At 41.5% G+C, this 21198-nt stretch overlaps 1 long non-coding RNA gene across 1 annotated transcript in view; it reads right to left on the reverse strand.

The window, feature by feature from the left end:
• Positions 1-1090: 1090 nt before the first annotated feature.
• LOC139077911 (uncharacterized) overlaps positions 1091-21198 on the reverse strand; it is a 38720-nt gene continuing 18612 nt past the window's right edge. Inside the window, exon 3 of the long non-coding RNA XR_011530560.1 lies at positions 1091-2335. This is a non-coding gene — a long non-coding RNA (uncharacterized lncRNA). The remainder of the gene's footprint in view (positions 2336-21198) is intronic.

The following is a 21198-nucleotide window of genomic DNA, read 5'->3' on the forward strand; positions in this document are numbered from 1 at the left end:
GACCCTCTCTGAACCCATTTCCTCACCTATAAAATGATAAAATAATAATACTTAGCACATAGAGTTGTTGAGATAATATAATGAGATAATGCATAAAAATGCTTAACACAGTGCATGGCAGGTAATGACTATGAAGCGTTACCATCTTATTCTTCCCAGACTCTGCCAGTAGAGCCCAGTGTGTAGACTCTACATGCAGGACAAACAGAAATAGAGCCTGCTCTCTAGCAGTTTCTTATCAGACTGAAGCGGGCTGATATAGTGGGAGTTAGAATACACATCAGGCAGTGAATTGTCTGAGAGACTTGGCCAGAACTAGTCGAGGAGCTCACGCTGCCATGTAGTGAAATGCTTTCAGAGGCTGTACCTTTGGAAGGGAGGCCATGTTGAGGCCTAACATTTACCCTGAGGCAACCCACTTGGCCATTCTCTGGATTGATTTCCACGGGATCAGGAAGCTCTGTTTTAATATGTTCCAGCTAGTTTTCAGCCTACAGAATGATTACAATCAGATCGAAACCAGTTTGAGCAGAATTTGCCAGTAAAATGTCATGAGACTGAGAGCCAATTCTTTATTACTTCAATAATTCTAAACATACAACAACTACAGTTTACCACAACCAATTGTGTTTTTGTAATTTTAACACAAATAACGATTGAGCGTGTCTGGGATGATGTGTTCTCAGCATTTTGCGCTCACCCTGCCTATTGAGCATAATTCTATCCTCCCCACTGGGGTTTACCAAGGTTCTCCTTTATAACTGTTTAGCTATCTGACCAGATGGAGATGCCAGTGGAAGAGGTGTTGTTGCTGGCATCTCTGTCCTTCCTTTCTGAGGAACAGCAGAGCAATTCCCTGTCTCCATCCAACTGTGTAATTTCCCGGCAGAGCGGAGAAGCTCCTGGAATGCCAGGTCTTGAGGCTGAGTTCCCTGCGTGGCAGGCCCCTACTTGTGCTCCTGTGCCCTTAAGCCAGACTCTCAGTAAGGTAGGGAACACAAGATTCCTTCTGGATCATCAGGCAAAGGCCAAGCCATCTTGTAGGATGCTGTGCAAACCTGCTTTCTTCTAGAATTTTGGCACATTCTTCTTTCTTTATAATTGAAAATTCCACGTTCAGTAAGCACATTAGCCAATTCCTTTTAATATGATATCAGTCAATCTCTATGCATTTGCTGTGAATCCGATGTGTCTATCATCACAGTAAAAGCTTTGTATTATCCTCAGAAGCCGGTCATTTATAATACATGTTTTGTGTTTTCTTGTAACGTTGTCTTTCCTGTTTTAGGTGCCTCGCAATTTTCACAACAGTTTCAACATTTTATATTTTAAGGTTTTCTTTGTTTCTCTTTCATTTTATTTCCTTCACAATATAGTTAGCTCTGTGTTCATGCAGGGGAAGTAAAGTTAATGAATTAAACAGTTATCTGATAAATTCAATTAAAGCACAATAACAGCTTGGGTCCTTCTGGCTAGATGGAAGTTTCTAGTAACAATTTCCCATCCACGCCACTTCATTATAAATAGTTGATTAATTCTCTTCTCAATCATTAGGGGAAAGGTAGATAATGATTATTGAATACTTATTATGTGTCAGTCACTCTGTTAAGTTCTTTACAGGCATCATTTCACTAGGAGTAGAGAGAGATTAGTTATAGTCATCACAAATTTGCAATTTCTTTGGTTTTCAGGCAGTTGAATTTCACATTTCCCTGAATACGTTCAGGATAATGCACAAGGACAGAATCGCTGCTTGGTGCACTAGTACATGGCCTTCATGAGGGCAGTAATCTCCTCCTGAACCTCGCATCTTGACGTATTTAGCTCCTCCGTGAGAGGGGTTGAATGGAATGTATAATCTCGCTTTTCAATCTCTACATCTACTCGTCTCTATGTACAACATGTAAAAATATCTTGTGAAAAAAAGCTAAGTTGATACTAAAAATGTATTCAAAAGTATATAAGTATTTTGGAATGATTTCTGACATTTAGATCTGTCTTTGTCCAATATTTGGATGTCTTGATAAGAAAACAAGAACTAAATCAATATTTGAGTGACTTAAAGGATCAGGTGACAGGTTAACTCACTTTAAATGCTATTTTGGCTTCAGAAAACTCCAACTGCAAAAGTGAACATTAAATGCCAGCAAAGGCCCCTCCTGCACGTGTGCACAATCAACTCCAGTTTCCCCTGCAAAGTCGGTCACACTTGCTGGCTGCACATGATGGGCTCAGGCCACAGTACTTCACATGGAGGGGAGAAGATGAAGCTTTGCTCGTTCAACCAAAGAGGGTTTACTGAAAATCCATTGCAGGTGTACCTGCAGAGTATGATCTGGAAAATACAAAGGATTAATAAGACAAGGTCCTGCTCTTCTTGGAGAGACAAGACTAGCATGGCTAAAATAAATATAAAAGAATGCAAAGGTAGGATCCAATTCAATTTAATAAAATTTTTCCTTTATATACGTCTGATTGAAAACTATTAGAAACTTAATTCAACAAATACTTTTTGAGCATTGACTATGTACAGCGCTTAGGAAGGCCTGTCCTGTTCATCACTGAACCTTTGTTCCTACAAAATGCCTGACAGTTAGCAGGTAAACAATACACTGTGAATGAATAATGGACTTTACTGTATAGAAAAGCTTACAAGGGAGTAGAGTGGTAAGACAAATATATAAAGAACTGTAGGGGCCAGCCCAGTGGCACAGCAGTTAAGTGCACACGTTCCGCTTCAGCGGCCTGGGGTTCACCAGTTCAGATCTCGGGTGAGGACATGGCACCACTTGGCAAGCCATGCTGTGGTAGGCGTCCCACATATAAAGCAGATGGGCACAGATGTTAACTCAGGGCCAGTCTTCCTCAGCAAAAAGAGGAGGATTGGTGGCAGATGTTAGCTCAGGGCTAAGCTTCCTCAAAAGAAAAAAAAAGAAAATGATCACAATGCAGTGTTACGAAAGTTCATAAGTGAAGGTACTAAGTAGAAAATTTGGAATACAGGTCCAGTGACAGATAATATAATTTGAGTGAATTTTAGGGGTGTGGTCGAGGGTAAAGCTGTAAAGGTGAGTTGTGGCATGTAGTGAAGGCCTTCTTAGGCGATGGAGCCACAATGGGATTTTAAAAAACAGAACAACATAACTGAGCTATCTGATGTTAAGAACAAGCTGGAAAGTTGTGTCAAGCAGATTGAAATGGGAAGAAAATAGAGGTAAGAAGATGGTTAAGAAGGATCTGTTACAATTGTACAGACAGTAGGAAATAAAGGGTGTAATTAGAATGGACAGTAGGATGGGAAAAGAAGTAATTTTTCAAATATGTAACAAAAGTAAGCACTTTGTTCTAGAAGTTGCTGGTCAAAACCAGGTTATAGGTTTTGCCTACTGAACATATATGGTGTATTAGTCTAAGGGAGATGGAGGATAAATCTAAACTTGAGGCTGAGAAGAAGGTGATTCCTTCAAATATAATGTGGAACAGGGGAGGGGTAGAGGAGGAAATGCGGTCTTTCCGTTTTCTGTTGAAGATTAGAAATTTATAGTAATTTAGTGAAAGGAGGTTTCATTCTGAGTTGGAGAAGCCAGAGATGGCGAGGATTTAGGACATGAGTTCGGCTGGATAGAAAGACAAGACAAGAACGTTATTGTTCAGAACAGTGAAGATCAACAGGCAAGTTAATCAGCTCTGTTTATATATCTGTTATTAACAGTAATTATTTAATCTGACACCACTTGAGTGTATTGAAGCAATTATTTACATGTTAGGTCTACACAATGCCAAACACTGAAATACGTTGTAATAACCCAAGGAGTTACAAGGGTTTTGTTTGTTTATTTTGTTTTGTTTTGACTCAGGAGTGTGAGATCATGTGGTAACGGCTTCAGCATTTGGCTTGTTTTTCATATTAGGGTTTTCAATCTCTGAGAAGATCCATCCAAGCGAGAGAGAATATTAATGCCACCAATTTAGCCAGGATCGCACATGGAGACCATCAATTACACAAGGAGATGTGTTTTTGGAAAAGGTTATTTTCCAAGTGAAGTTTCTGTTTAAGTCTATCAGGAAAATTAAGATATCCTACAAAACAAAAGTAGACAAAATATCATTTTGTTCATTTTGGATGTGACTTACCAAAATTCTAGATTATTTCTCGTGAGGAGGGGCATCTTTATAAAGTGAGAGAAATGAATGAGACAAGAATAAAATAAAACAGCAGCGAATCCTCTGTTTCACTCTGACATTGATAAACGGCCAATTCTGAGAAAAATTAAAACTGTTTTCTAACAACAAGATCAATTTTGGCAACAAATCATAGAAGTTAGCAGTAGCAACATGTCATGGCTGATTTTAAAATTGTATTTTGTTTAATGCTATAGATTAAATTTTACTGTTTTGATCACAGAGCACTTTGAGGATCTGATGAAAGCTTTGTACATTGTCCTCAGGAGAACATGCAACTTTAAACAAACACAGAGTGTTGCATAAATGGATAAAGTGAACATCCCTTGCTATAAGAACTTATTCCACTCCTGAAGGTAGCAACTTAAACAAAGCTTTTCTTTCCCATTGTTGGAGGAGTGTAAATATGGCTCCTCAGAATATATCAATCCAATGTTATTTGGTCCTCAGTTAAGTTTGACATTATGATAATTCTTCTAATCCTACATATTCTTTAAAGAAATTTGCATTCTTTGCAAAAGCTATTTGTGTGCCTGAGATGAGAGGTAAATCTCTGTCTAATGATCCAGACATAAAACAGGACCAAACTCAATCGGCCAGGGTTCCACTGGGAGCAGGCAGCGGGCCTGGCCCTGGAGCTGATGTTCCTGAACTGTGCTGAGCTGCCCTGAGGGGGTGAAGCAAACTCTTGGGGGCACCGCAAGATATCTTAGATATTTTTATGTGTGTGTGAGGAAGATGGGCCCTGAGCTAACATCTGAGCCCATCTTCCTCTACTTTATATAAGATGCCGCCTCAACACGGCTTGACAAGCAGTGCTGGGTCTGCGCCCAGAATCTCCAAACCCGCAAACCCCGGGCAGCTGAAGGGGAGTGCACGAACTTAACCACTACGCCACCAGCTGGCCCCAAGATATCTTATATTTTTGAGCAAAATACAGTGACGTGTCAGACAGCATGAGAACCACCAGCCCAAGGTGGTTCACAGTTTCAGTGTTAGATTGCATTACATCCTTCTCAGTGACGTCGGATCTTCGTGAAGCTGAGTTTGGGCAGCTGTTGTGATAAAAAGCAAGTACTGCATGAAAATCAATGTGGAGCAGGAAATGACGATGGTGACTTCTAATCGGGTTCTAAGATTTAAGAAATTGTGCAATGCCCAACAACCACATAGATCCCATTATTAAGTAACAGTGGTTATTTAAGAATAAAATAAAATATTATTTTTCCCTTCAATTTATATGAATTATTTTTTTTTACAAAAGGCTACTGAGCTGTTAGGACATAAATATTTATTGTTTGGGGGTTCTATTTAGTAAATGGAGCTATTTGGTGTTTCTTCTGGCCTATGGGCGCCATGAAAAATGGCTGACTCATTAAGGGCACTGTGAACCAAAATGTTTGAGAATGACTGTCCAAAAAGGGGACCACATGAGGAAGACCGAGTCCCTGCCTTCTAGTTGCTCAGAGAGACATAGGTACTGCTAACCACAGTTGAAAGTAAAGTGGGATATTTGTCATAACAGAAATATAGACAAAACTCAAAGAGCTGGGAAATCTCAAGTGCCATTCTGTTAGAGGCAGAAAAGAGAGAATTGAGGTGACATATGAATTTAGCCTTAAGAAAGAAAAAGATGGGAAATAGAGGAAGAACATTCCTCTATGAGGGAACAGCATGAACAATGGCACAGAGGCATAAAATAAACATCTTCTTTGGTTGGAAAGGGGAAAGGCAAGGAGTGGTAAGAAATAACCATGCTGGAAAGCGGCAACTTTTACCATGGACAAGGGGAAGACATTGGAAGCTTCTGGATAAGGATGTGATCAGAATTGTGCCTTAAAAAGCTAAGTATTCCAGTGATATGAAAGATGGGGTTAGGGAGAGAAGGTATTAAAGATGACTATAGTTTCCAGCTCAGACAAAACCTCTTGTTTGCACAAGCAATGCTTTATCAATCTGTGTGTTGATACTACCTAGCACAAGCCTGATAATTTGAGGCACTGAATAATTGGAATTTGAGGTACTGGAGCAGACAGAAATGTCTCATGGAAACTATGGGGAAATATCCTACAGTGCAGGAGAGAGGTCAAACTTGTGGTGTCAATTTGGGAGTCATCCACCTAGAAATGAGAGAAGGAACTGACAAAATACAATTTCACAGGGAGCAAATATAGATTAAAAAGAGAAGAAGCCCAGTGACAGATCCCTGGGGAACAGCCACCACTGGGAATAGTGGATGAGCTGCCGGCAGAAGAGACAGGGAGGGATGGAGGGACATGCACGGGGTAGAACCAGAGGGAGTGCTTTCCCAGGAAACAAAGCAGGACAGACTTTCAGGATGGAGACGATGGCCTAATATCAATCAGAGGAGGAAAAATCCTACAAGGAAGCTACTGGATGTGGTAATTAGCAGGTCCTTGGTGACCTTGGAGAGAATGAGTCCAGTAGGATTTAGAGGCAGAAGCCAGATGGCAGTGGAGGTGATCAGAGAGACCCTTCTGGAGAAATGTGGAAGTAAAATGGACCTGGAATGGGAGCTTTAGATGAAAAGAAGTTTGAGGGAAGATGGTTTGGGGACGGGAGTAACTGAAAGGAGAATGCAGTAAGAGGACTAGAACACAAACAGGTCCACATACAAGAGAAGGAAGATATCGTTCAAGTTTTCAATGAGAGAGAAGGGAGTGGAGTTAAAAACAGAGTCGGTTCCTTTTCTCTTCCTCTCTTTCTTCCTTCTGTTCCTTTGCCCTTTCCTTTTGTCCCCCAGAGCAGGAGCAGGGTGTGGAAGGGGTTCATGCAGGAGCAAAAGTGGGATGAAGAGGCCATCTGTGCTAGTGGAAGGGCAGCCCATAGTGGGGTGGGGTCTGGGTGGGGTGAGAGGAGGGTTTTTATGAGCTGGTGGGGGCCTGGCAGGAATGAGGAGGGCATAAGCGATGAGGTGGAGCAGCGATGGCGTGGGAGATTCCTTACACACAGGAGGATTGATCAAATAAGTGAATTTTCAAAGAATAAGGGGGGCTAGATTGCTCACTGCTGGAGAAGGAAGTTACAAATATGAAAAGGAAGAAAAGCTTAGACTGAACTCTATGATTTGGGATTGGAATTGAAGATATTAGTGTGAGCTCATGGATTTCAATATGTATAAGCATATATAAAAACCAACATGGATACATGTGTATGTGTACAATATAATAGCACAAATACACACTAAAAACACTCAAAAAAGACCCAGGAGAAACAGCTGGTTCCAGGGTTGGGAGCAGAAAGTACAAGATGAGATCAACATCTGCTGTTGTGCCAGAAAGCAAGGAAGTGCTCAAAGAGTACACGTCAAAGGACACAGAAGCCAGCCTGAAGTGGCTTCCACTGGCCGAAATGGTGACAAGTTAAGATCAGTACAATACTAATAAAAGATTATGCCCATTGAATAAAATAGGCGATCCTAACTCTGTAAAAATAAATAGAAAGATTAGTTAATTGATAGGAATTTTGATGAGAAACAGGATATTTACATAGTTTGATGGTACCTCTCACAAAATGCTTATTAACTACAAAGGAACAAAGAGTAACTTTACAAGGAGAAGACTGGCCGACATCACTTTAATCAAACAATCGAAGTGAACATCATCAGTAATAGGTCAAATTGAAATCATGTGCCACCTGAGAGCATGCAATGAGAAGAAGGCAGCATCACTTCTGTGATATTCCTGCTAAAGATGCTAAACTTCAGTCTAATCATCAGGAAACATCAGACAAACTCGAAAGGAGGGACATTCTACAAAATACTCTGCCTATAATCTTCAAACATGTCAAAATCTTCAAACATGTCATGAAAGTTAAGGAAAGACTAAGGAACTGCTCCAGACTGAAAGAGACAAGAGAGAAGACAACTAAAAATAAGGAGTGTATCTAAACTGGATCTATTTGTTATAATTTGACATTATTGGGACAACTGGCTAAACATGAATAAACCTGAATGGGGTCTGAGGATTATACGGTATAAGGAATCATTGTGAATTTCCTGATGTTGATCGATATATCCTGTTTATCTAGGAGAATGTCCTTGTTTGTAGAAATACATATTAAAATTGGGGGAAGGCGATATGATGAAGGAAAGTTTGGCAACTTACTCTCAAATGGTTCAGGAAAAAAGTTCTTAGCCCTGTACTTTGATCTTTTCTATATGTTTGAGATTGTTTCAAATTTGAAAAAAATATTTGCTGCTTTTGCACTTCTGCCATTGCTATGAGGAGCTACCCACACAGTCTGGACTCTTGAAGGCACACAGAGCAGACAGGAGCCAGCCTGCCATACCCGCAACTTGAAGCAGCACTGTTCAGCCCAGCCCAGCCCAGCCCAGCCAAAAGCTGTGAAGCCCCAGGGACCCACAAATGCAACTTGAATCTCCAGTGGGCTCACACAAGACTGAAAACGGTTGAAGCAACTGTCAGTCAAGGTGGAATGTCACACTGGAGAACTGGTCACCAAGGGGACTGCAGCCTCTTCTATGATCAGCAAACCAACCCCTGGCTCCAGTTCTATAATCAGGAAACAAGCAGCTTCAAGAAACTGCTACATTCAGGACCCTGCAACCACTGCTGCCTCCAGAACCATGCTGCCCCGGACACTGGAGTCTCATCATTGCCACAGAAAACCAGACCCTGCCACAGCTCTGCTGGACAGCAAAACAAGCGGAAACTGCAAAACCACGGCCCTTGCTTCAATCCTGCCTGATTGCCCAGACCTAAATCATCTCCCCAATGAAGGTTTTAGCTTTCAAACCTCTGTATTACTGGAAGGCATGCTAGAAGGAGGATGGAATGGATGTTGAGTGTCAAATCGCCATATTCATCATAGAAGGGAAAGAAGGAAGGAGCGAAGGAGGGAGGGAGGGAGGAAGGGATAATATATTGTAGTTTATTTAGATGATGAAATACTACACAGTAATGAAATTGAATGAACTAAAGCTAAAAAAATCAATCTGTATAAATCTCAATAATTTTGTATAGGAAAGGAAGTCATAAAATAATACAGAGTTTAACACCATTCATATATGGCTAAAAACATTGCAAAACAGCACTATGTTTTTAAAGGAAAGACAAGTATGTAGTAACATTCTAAAAGCGTGCATTGGAATGAGAGATAGTGTTTGCCTTTGGGGAGAAAGGAGTATAGGGAATGAGTTTGAGGAGGGTGTCCACAGGGTGTCTCAGTTATCTATTGCTGCATGACAGACTATCCCCAAAGTTAGGACCTTTAAAGGCACAGCTTTGCATTTGCTCATGATCTGTGGTTGGCAATTGGACAGGGCTCAGTTGGGATGGCTCATCTCTGTTCCACAGGGCGTAGGCTGTGCTCCCTCATATGTGTTTGGTCAGTTGGTTTGTCATCTTGAGCCGTCTGGTCCCAGAGGTCCTCCCTTAAATGTCTGGAGCCTCAGCTTTGATGCCCAAACCTCTCTCTCTATGAGGTCTCTCTCATGAACTCTCTCATCCTCAGGGAGGCTAGCCTGGGCTTGTTCACAAAGTGGCAGCCCTCCAGGAGGGTAACAGGGGAAGTTGTGAGAATTCTCTCTTAAGACCAAGGTCTAGAAGTCCTATAGTATCACTTCTACCACATCCTATTATCCAAACAAGTCTTGGGGCCAGCCCAGAGTCGAGGAATGAAAAAATAGGCTCTTGATGGGAGGAGCTGCAAAGAATTTGCATCCACATTTAGTGTACCACACAGGAGCTTCCCTTGTTATGTAGTATTTTATTACTACAAATCTAGCACTATATGTAGGATTTGGTAATATTGAGTTTTTAAATAGAGGATGGTCCTGTGGCCGAGTGGTTGAGTTCGCATGGTCCACTTCGGGGGCCCAAGGTTTTGCCGGTTCTGATCCTGGGCGTGGACCTAGCATCGTTCATCAGGCCATGCTGAGGTAGCGTCCCTCGCAGCGGAGCCAGAAGGACCAACAACTAGAATATACTACTATGTACTGGGGTGGCTTTGGGGAGAGGAAAAAAAAGAATGGCAACAGATATTAGTTCAGGGCCAGTCTTTAGGAAAAAGATAAAAGAGTGTTAAATATGGTTGTTTATTATGTAATTTCCTATACCTGGTCCTTATGTTTGAAATATTTCACAATTTAGGAAAAGAAAATGAAATTAAAATGGTCGCAACTGATTTATCCCCATATTGGCATCCTATAGAGACAGTACCTCCATTTTCGCCCCTTGGAGCCTCAGAGCTGCTCAGGGTCCTGCCCTTTCAGAACCTGATTGTTCAGCTGCCTTTTCAATCCTAGAATATAATCCATAGACTTCCAAAAAGTGGACTTTATGTTAAAAGCAAACTGTATTTGGAGAAGAGTTTTTGTGTACTAGCTCATGGTTGAGCGGGAGCTAGAGACTCTGGCACATGCATGTTAGGGATCTATTTATTGCCACTGATCTTCAGAGGCTAAGGAGACTCTTAGGCTAAATTCTGCCCTTAATTAAGATTCAGAGATATACAAATAGAGAGCCAACTGGGGTGGACCTGGTGGGAGCCAGATTACAGAGTGGAAGGTGTTGGGGGGTCCCTTGAGGAACAAGGACCATAAGGGGAGAGAGGACTGGTGCAGCATACTAAGACTCAACAGCAAGGTCTAACTGTGAGATGAGGTCATGGTTCCTGGCCTGTGTGGCAGCTGGTACCAAAAGTGATCCCAGGCCAACCTGTGCGTTAGGAAAAGAGCCCTTGGAAGTTGAAAGGGCTACTTTGCTAAGACCTCTAATGTTTTGAGGCTCAAGTAACCATGGTTGGGAGCGCCAAAAGTGTTAGGAAATTAGGAGTGTTCTCCTTCGCCATTTGTAAGAGAAGTAGTAAAATGCTGACCTCAAAGCATTTTGATGCTTGCCCAGTATTATCAAGATGCAGTGAGGCAAATCTCTGGTATAAATGATGTTGGAAGTGATGGCCAAGTGAATACAGCCCATAGCCTCAGAGCAGCTTTTCTGCAGAAATATGGGCCTGGGCTAGACAGTCCAGACTTGGGGATTGACCAGCTACCAGGGGGATTTGCACCCACACACAGGCATAGCCTTGGGATTCTCAGAAATACTTTAGGAAGAGGGCTTTTCAAAAAGCATCTTCTAGTCAAAGAGATGGTTTGAGTCCATCAAGATTGGAGTTTTACTCTAAATGAAACTTTAAGAGATACTGACTCTCAATGGCTTTAGATGATGCATTTGTAGTTTCTCAGCATTAATGAAACTAACATTTAGCATGTCTTTAATTACAAGAAGTTTATGTTTACGGCATCTATATAGAACTCATTTCAGATGCTAAAGCCTCGGGACACTGAAAACATGTTTAGAATGTACTTTCGTTAAGTACTGAATTCAGTCAGACAATTCCAGAGAACAAACTACTCCTCACTGGTGTTGGGTATTTGTAGGCAGTTTCCTTTATTATTTGACGATTATGATGACGACAATAACGACCACCAGCTGCTTCAGTGAATCTGATGCCCTTTCCTCTTCTTCCTTATATCAACCCGTAACGAATCACAAATTCTTCTATTTTTTGGTTAGCTTTTGTATCAGTCAGTGTTCTCCAGAGAAACAGAACCAGTCGGATGTTGGAGATATTTATATACGGAGAGATATACATATAATAAGATTTATTATAAGGCATCGGCTCATATGATTATGGAGGCGGAGAAGTCCCAAGATCTGCAGTTGGCAAGCTGGAGACCCAAGAGAGCTGATGGTGTAGTTATGGTCTGAAAGCCAGCAGGCTCAAGAGCCAAGAAGAGCCAATATTTCCATTTGAGTCCAAAGGCCAGAAAAGACTGACATCCAGCTCAAAGCAGTTGGTCAGGAAGAGTTCCTGCTTACATGCAGGGGGTGAACCTTTTTTTCTATTCAGGTCTTACCTGCTTGAGTGAAGCACACCACATTAGGGAAGGCAGTCTGCTTTACTCAGTCTACCTGTTCGAATGCTAATCTCATCCAGGAAAACCCTCACAGACATACCTCAAATAATGTCTCACCAAATATCCGGGTATCCTGTGGCCAAGTCAAGTTGACGCACAAAACTAACCAGCACAGAGCTGGCCCCGATGGCCTAGTGGTTAAGAGTTTGGCACCCTCACCACTTCAGTGGCCTGGTCGTGGAACCACACCACTCGTCTCTCAGTTGCCATGCTGTGGCGGCAGCTCGCATGGAAGAACTGGAAGGATTTACAGCTAGGATGTACAACCATGCACTGCAGCTTTGGGGAGGAGAAAAAAAAGAAGAATATTGGCAACAGATGTTGGTTCAGGGTGAATCTTTCCCTGAAGAAAAAAAAAAAATAACTACCACAGCTTTATTAAGGTATAATTTACATACAATGACATTCACAAATTTTAAATGTGCAATTCAATGAGTTTTAATATTTGCATTATTGTCACCACAAGCATGACACAGAACATTTTCATCAGCTCAAAATGTTTCCCTGTGCCCTTGGCAGTCAATCCTCTGCCCCCACCCCTTGAACTCTGGCAACCACTGATCTGCTTTCTAGCACTGTAACTTTGCCTTTTTTAGAATTTCACATAAGTGCAATCACAGAGGATATAGTCTTTTATGTCTGGCCTTTTCACATAGCATAACCCTTTCAAGGTTCCTCCATATTGTTGAGTGTATCAGCTGTTCATTCCTTTTTCTTGCTGAGTAGTATTCCATTGCATGAATGTACCACAATTTGTTTATCCATTCACTCGTTGAAGGACGTTTGGGTTGTTTCTAGTTCTTGGCAATGATTAATAGAGCTGCTATACACATTTGTGTATAGGTTTTTGTGACAACACGTTTTTATTTCTCTCAGGCAAGCACCCATGAGTGGGATTTACTGGGTCATACGGAAAGTATTTAAGTTTTTAAGAAGCTGCCAAAATGTTTTTCAGAGTGGCTGCATCATGTCGCATTCCCACCTGCAGTGTATGAGAGTTCTAGTGGCTACGTATATTCCTTTGTTTATTTATTTATTTATTTTCCTTTTTCTCCCCAAAGCCCCCTGGTACCTAGTTGTGTATTTTCTTTTTTTTCAGTTGTGGGTCCTTCTAGTTGTGGCATGCGGGATGCCTCCTCAGCATGGCTTGATGAGCGGTGCCATATCCACGTCCAGGATCCGAACCAGTGAAACCCTGGGCCACCGAAGCACAGCACACCAACTTAACCACTCGGCCATGGGGCTGGCCTCTAAGTATATTCCTAATAAATAGTATTTCAGGACAATCACGGAAGGAAGCGTAAGGAGGAGCAGAGGGAGAGAAACGCAGCAGAACCTGGTTGCTCTAGAAACAAACTAAGCCACTTTAACCGTGAGAACTTTAGAGTTTAGATACTTGAGGCAAGAGTGAGAAGGGAAAAAATGGTCATCAAGAGGCAATTATCACTTTAAAATGTAGTGAATATCAGCTGAAACAAAAGGAATTGAGGGTTGTGTATCACTGTAACTGCAGTGAGTTCTTGTTATTGAGGAATGATTTACTTTCTTAATATTAACTACATATTAATATATATACAAAACGTGTATCTCTTGGAGGGTGTAGAGTACAGTGTTTCTTAAACCTTAATATGGATGGGAACCACCTGGGATCTTGTTAAATGATTCTGGTTTGGCAGATCCGGTGCAGGGCCTGGCCTCTGCGTTTTTAATACAATTCTCAGTGAGGATGGTGCTCTGGGCTGCAGGCTGCAGGCTGCAGGCTGCTGGTGATGAGTGCAGACTCTGGAGCCAGACTGCACAGGTTCAAATCCTCCCTCTATCACTCATAGCTGTGTAAACCAGAGCACACTTCTTCACCTCTTCACCTCAGCTTTTTCATCTGTAAAATGGGGGTGATATCAGGACACAGTCCCTCACAGGGGTGTTGCAAGGGTTACATGAGTTACTACACATCAAGCACTTAGACCAGTGCCAGGCACACAGTAGGTGCTGTATCATGTTCCTTTAGTTTTCAGTGGATTCCAGTGGTCAAGGCAGTAATATGTGTAACAGCTTTGAACCATGTTGCCTGAGTCCTGCACAGTGCTTTAGACCCTCCCGGGTCCTGTGCCATACTCTGGTGGCAGCCTCCAGTCCCACTGGCGGTGCTAATTAAGGGAGCCCATTCAGAGACACTAGACTGAAACTACCACAAAAAAGAAAACCCACTGAAAGGATTTCAAAGAGAGAGAAAGAGATTGACCACTCCATGTGCTTCACCTGGTGGAAATGTCACCAGGTTCACCCCTGACTGAGGCCTCCACACAATAGACATTCCTACAGGCAGGACTTGTGTGGGGACAGTGCTCAGATAGCGCATTTGAAAGAATTTCCAGCCTAACCCGAGGGCCCAGCTGATAGCTGAGAGAGCAGTACGAGTGTGCCCTTCTCTCCACGAGACCCAGGCAGTGGCTTGGCCACACCATCCAATGAAGAGACTCGCTATTGTTGTTTGCATCCTGCCCCTTTAATCTGCCTCCAGCACCCCTGTAGACATCCTAATTGGTCCTCTGGATCCGGCCCTGTTTGGCCTGTCAGCGCGGCTCTGTGTTCATGGCCCGCTTTCATCTCCCTGCTTGCTTGGCAGAGCGCTCTACTCTCTTAGTTTTCTGATGTGAAAACGCAGCTTGTAGAGCTTGGATGATCTTCATACCATTTCTGCCTCCCTGTTAGTAACTGTACTAGAAAAACAGCTGTTAATCTCAATTAGGTTTTGATTGCTAATTAGCAGCTACCTGTCAGGATCAAGCAGCCCTCTTCCTGGTCCCCTCGGCTATTTCTCATGCACCTGGTACACTTGGTTTCCATGAGAACCATTTAGCTAGATGCCTTCTCAACCAAAGCTGTCATCTCTTCTGTGGCTTTTACAATATCTTTCCAGGAGCTCTGAGGTTCCTTGTCCACTTCCCTGCTCCCTGGTTTCTTAATTTCATTGTCCAGCCAATTTCCAATGAAAGTCCCTCTGTCTCTGTTGCCTGTGTGTCTTGGAAGGGAAACCAGGCAATTAATAAGTCCATTAATTGAACGTAGGTTAAGAACCCATATTTAAAATTTTTATCTTTAGATTTCTGGTTTCTGGGTTTGCACGTAAGAAACTTGGAAGCTGCCACTCTATCCTAAAAACAACTAAAAAGCTGAACAAACCAAAAAGCCAACAATTGGAAGATTTGATTCTTTCACACCACTCTTTCAGTCCCTTCCAAGGGCACAGGGCACCAGAGAGGAGATAGATCCGTATGCTTCATCTTCCACCATAATTTACTTTTCTTTTGTGATTTCTTCTCATTAATTTATGTTTAAAGAGGACTTCTCACTCTATGTTTACCTCTAGTATTTAATAAGTTAAAGGTCATCTATTGTAATTTATTTTAGAGTGGTCATTTAACTTTGTTTTTCCAAATAGTTAACCATCTGTTCCAGCACCATTTATTCAATAATGATTCTTTTTCTCACTGGTTTGTGATGCCACCTCTAATATATACTAAAGTCCTATACATATTGGGTCAATTTCTAGGCTATCAAATCCATTACATTGATCTGTCTGCCAATTCTGCTTTAATGATTGAAGTTGTATTATCTGGTAGGACAAGTTCTCTTTCATTAGTCTTTACTTTCAATATATTCTTGGCTGTTTTCCCCTTTATCTTTAAATTTACTTTGTCACATTCCCCTCTCCCTGTCTATCTTGGGTTTTTAATGAGGATTTAAAAATCTATTTTTTTAAGTATTTTGTGAAAGATTAGCATTACTTTTCCCACGCCAAAACATTCTCTCGATAAGTTTATTCAAGACTTCTTTCATATATCTTAAACACTTGTAACATTCTGCAAATGGGTCACATACTTACCTAGGTATTTTATCTTTTCTGTTGAAATTATGAAATGGGACTTTATTTTTCATTATTTTTTACTCCTGTTTTGAGGGAGTTTGTGGTTGAAGTATGGGGAATATTTGCAAGAAGGCCTTTTTGTAATAAGAGAATTCTATGTGAATTAGGAGTTTTGGTTCATGAAAGTGTTTATTTTGGATTTCACTATGTTCAAATTAATGGCAATATTTGGTGGTTCTTGACTTAAAACCCATAATAATTTGCTTGCATTGTGCTGAATTTTTACGATAAAAAAAAAAGTATGTTAAAAATCTAATAACAGAAACCTAATTCATAGTTAAGTTGCCCTTCAGTAACCAGGGACAATGGAACGCAGCAAGCATACAATTAAGCAAATACCCTCCTTTTCATTTTATCCAAGGCCAGTTCGTTCAGTGCCTAAGTGTTGCTAGAATATGTCAGCCCCTTAATAATATTTTTAAATTTAGCTGATATTCCCAAATGATCTTTCCAATTTTGGATGATGTTTTGCATATTACCTTTAGTTCACAAAACAGAATGTATTCTTCAGGTAATAAAATCTTATTCTGGTACTAAAATTCACCTAGGCATGCTCTAAAGATATGCTATCATGAAAATGCTGCTTCATTATTCTGGGGGACATATAAAACTTGAGGAAAAGATTATCTTAGAAGAAAAGCTTACTTAAAAAGTTAAACAACCATAAGTACAAAGAAAGAAAATCCTAAAGCCTAAAGTATTCATCAAATCTAAAGTATTTCATCAGATCTAAGACATCACCAATCATAAGACACACCTTTATTTCATGTACTGCAAAGAAAGAAAAAGATTACACCAGGTGAACTATGTCATGCTGCAGATTGTAAAACTAATCGCAGTTTTAGAGATTTTCAAATTGGGGGTGGGTGGGAAACGTGCTTCTTTGAATCACTGATATATGTTGGAATACTTTGAGCTGTAATTAACAGAAATCTGACTCAGAATATGTTGGTTCACTTCCCTGGAAGCTGAGAGAAAGTGGAAGCTTCAGGAAGGGGCTGATCCGGTTCAATATTGTCATTAAGGACCCACCATCCTATCAAGGATCTACTTCATTCTCCAAGGCTGGTTCCCGTTGCAGGTAAAACACAGATGCCAGTGGCAAATGGGCTGCAAAATTCCATGTTTACATTAAGTCAAAAGCAGATAATTATTTCCAATTAAAAATTAAATTTTTGAGAGTTCTCGTCAAGATGGCGCTGTGAGCAGACGTTGAACTCACTTCCTCCCATGAACACAACCAGGTTACAACAATTTTGGGAAGAATCACCCTGGATTGAAAACTGAAAACTGGATAAAAAGAAGCCCCACGACAAGGGACAGTCCTGATGAAAGCAGAAGAGGCAGCAACTCTGGCCGGAGAGGAAAACAGCCACCTTTGGGAGCAGCGGAGCTTCTCAGCTGGCCAGGCAGCAGCCAACCTAAGGTACGAGCCCTCCCCGGAGGAGTGAGGTCCGGAGCGGGGGCAGTACTGCTATAACCATCCTTAGGACTCAGCCCAACTGAGAGGGGGTCTTACTGTCTGGCCTTGATGGCTATTAACTGCAGCGAGGAAACCCCAGAAAAGCTATTGGCCGAAAGCCGAAAAGATCCGGGTCTTAAAGGGCCCACGCACAAACTCATTCATTGCAGCAACCTAAAATCACCAGAGAGAAGGTTGACTGTCCCTTGGTGAAACGAGACTCACCTGGTGGGCCCTGGGGGCATCTTGGTGAGAGGAGGATCCTCTTGAGACTGAGACATTGGTGGGGGCCTTTGTTCTGAGCAGGTCCAGGCATGCTGATATGGACACCAGTGGGGGCCATTGAGGTGCATCCCTTGGGCTGTTAGCCCAGGGGTCTTCCACACCCACAAGAGCACAGATTTAATCCAATTCAGCCAGGGCAGGCAACCCACCCTAGGGACTGGCCCTGCCTAACAGCAAGCCCTCAGGCTACTTTTCAGCCTGCATTGACTGAGTGCCTTGATCCTCTACAGGCAGGCAAGGGTGTCTGCCTCTGTGGGGCAGGGCTTGTGTGAGGACCAGGTGAACTGTCGGGGGCATTGGGGCAGAGATGGGGGCCTCTGCAGTGTGGCAGTGGGGTATGCTCCAGGGGGTTGAGAAGTGTGCATGGACCAGGACTATGCTGACAGTGTATGTGGTCCAGAGGGGGGTGAGGCTTATCAGCGGCAGAAGACTTGTGCTTCACAAATGGCCAAAAAAAAGGATCAGCCCCACCTTCCAAAGGCTGAAACAACTGAGTGCCTCCATGCCAAGGGCTAGCCCTACTCAGCTGCACTCCTAAGAGAACTGACAACAGCCTTGTTGGCCTCAGGCCTATCACAACTGTATGCCCCTGAGCCTAGCAACCAGCTGCACTCGGGTACCAACCCAATTAAGAGGACAATTGCAATAAGAGTGTGCTAATAGACTTTGTAGCCAACAGTGCTGAGGCCCCTCCAAACCGGATTTACAAACAGCTGGCAAGGGAAGGAAAGATCAGACTCCCTGGGTACCTGCAGTGGGAGCCACCCTGCCACAGCAGAAGAACACAAGTAGCCCACAAAGGGGTCACTCGTGGTTTTTATGGTCTGGTGACAAGAGAAAAGCACACTGTTGGGCCTCATAAGGCATCTCATACATAAGGCCACTTCTCCAAGATCAGGAGACATAGCTCACTCACCTAGTACAAAGAAAATAGCACAGAGAAAGAGGCATAATGAGGAGGCAAAGGAATACTTTCCTAGCAAGGGAACACTACAAAACACCAGAAAAGGAACTAAGTGAAACAGAAACTAGTGACCTCCTTGACAAAGAATTCAAACAAAATATAATGAGGATGCTCACAGATATGCAGAGAAGAATGGATGAACACAGTGAGCACATCAGCAAAGAATTGGAAGATATAAAAAAGAACCAATCAGAAATGAAGAATACAATACTCGAAATGAGAAATTCACTAAAGGGACTCAGTAGCAGAGTAGAAGAAGCAGAAGAACGGATCAGCAAGCTAGATGAAAGATTAGAGGAAATCACCCAAGCAGAACAGAAAAGAGAAAAAAGAATTAGACAGAATGAGAACAGTGTAAGGGAACTCTGGGACAATATCAAGCGTGCTAACATTCAGATTATAGGGGTCCCAGAAGGAGAAGAGAGAGACAAAGGGGCAGAAAATTTATTTGTCGAAATAGTAGAGGAAAATTTTCCTCACCTGAGGAAGGAAACAGACATCCAAGTTCAGGAAGCACAGAGAGCTCCAAACAAGAGAAGCCCAAAGAGGCCCACACCAAGACATATTATAATCAAAATGTGTAAAATTAAAAACAAAGAGAGAATCCTAAAAGCAGCAAGAGAAAGGCCACAAATGACATATAAAGGGAAGCCCATCAGGCTGTCAACAGACTTCTCAGCCGAGACCCTACAGGTGAGAAGAGAATGGCACGACATATTTGAAGTGCTAAAAGGAAAAAACCTACAACCAAGAATACTCTATCCATCAAGGCTGTCATTCAGAATGGAAGGAGAGATAAAGAGCTTCCCAGACAAGCAAAAATTAAAGGAGTTTATCACTAAGAAACCGCTTCTACAACAAATGCTGAAGGGACTTATTTAAGTGGGAAAGTAATGACTACAAATAGAGATAAAAGAAAAAAAATTATCAAAAAAACCCAAAACAACAACAAGAAAAAACAGGCAATAAAATCACTTGTAAGGTAAAAGTATAGTAAAGGCAGCAGATCAACTACCTGTGAAGGTACTATGAAGGTTAAAAGACAAATGTACTAAAATTACCTATTTCAATGATAAGAGGGTAATGGATATACACACACTAAACAAAAGACTATATATGATGTGAAAAACATATAAGGTGGGAGGAGGGGAGTGAAAAAGTAGAGCTTTTAGAAAGAGGTCAAGGTAAAGAGTCTATCTACTCAATATAGACTGCTATATGCATAGTATATTAAATAGGATCCTCATGGTAACCACAAACCAGAAACCTATAACAAGCAGGAAAAAAAGTAAGACAAAAGAAATCAAACATATTACTAAAGATAGCCATCAAACCACAAGAGAAGAGAGCAAGAGAAAAAGAAAGGAACTGAGAAGAACTACTAAAACACCCCCAAAAAAGAAAAAGAGATAAAATGGCAATAAATACATTTATCAATAGCTACTTTAAATGTCAATGGACTAAATGCTCTAATCAAATGCCATAGGGTGGCCAACTGGATAAAAAAACAAGACCCATGTATATGCTGCATACAAGAGACACACTTCAGACCTACAGACACTCACAAACTGAAAGTGAAAGGTTGGAAAAAGATATTCCATGCAAATGGCAAAGAAAAGAAAGCGGGGGGTAGCAATACTTCTATCAGACAAAATAGACTTTAAATCAAAAACTGTAATAAGAGACAAAGACGGGCACTACATAATGATAAAGGGAACAATCCAACAAGAAAATATAACACTTGTAAATATCTATGCACCCAACATAGGAGCATCTAAATATATAAAGCAATTATTAACAGACAGAAGAGGAGAAATAGAGAGTAACACAATAATAGTAGGGGACTTTAACACTCCGCTTACACCAATGGATAGATCATCCAAACAGAAGATCAATAAGGAAACACTGGCCTTAAAGGACACACTAGACCAGATGGACTTAGTAGATATATACAGAACATTCCATCCAAAAACCATAGAATACACATTCTTTTCAAATGCCCATGGAACATTCTCCAGGATTGATCACATATTAGGCCACAAAACAAGTCTCAGTAAATTTCAGAATATCAAAATAATACCATGCATCTTTTCTGACCACAAAGGTATGAAACTGGAAATCAACTACAGAAAGAAAACCAGAAAAGCCACAAAAATGTGGAGATTGAACAAAATGCTACTGAACAATGATTGGGTCAATGAAGAAATCAAAGAAGAAATAAAAAAATTCCTGGAGACAAATGAAAATGAAAACACGACATGCCAAAATCTGTGGGATACAGCAAAAGTGGTTCTACGAGGGAAGTTTATAGCAATTCAGGCCTACCTCACCAAAGAAGAAAAATCCCAAATAGACAATCTAAAAGTGGACCTAAAGGTACTGGAAAAAGAACAACAAACAAAGCCCAAAATCAG

The sequence above is a fragment of the Equus przewalskii genome, chromosome 20, assembly GCF_037783145.1.
Source record: "Equus przewalskii isolate Varuska chromosome 20, EquPr2, whole genome shotgun sequence".
NCBI lineage: Eukaryota > Metazoa > Chordata > Mammalia > Perissodactyla > Equidae > Equus > Equus przewalskii.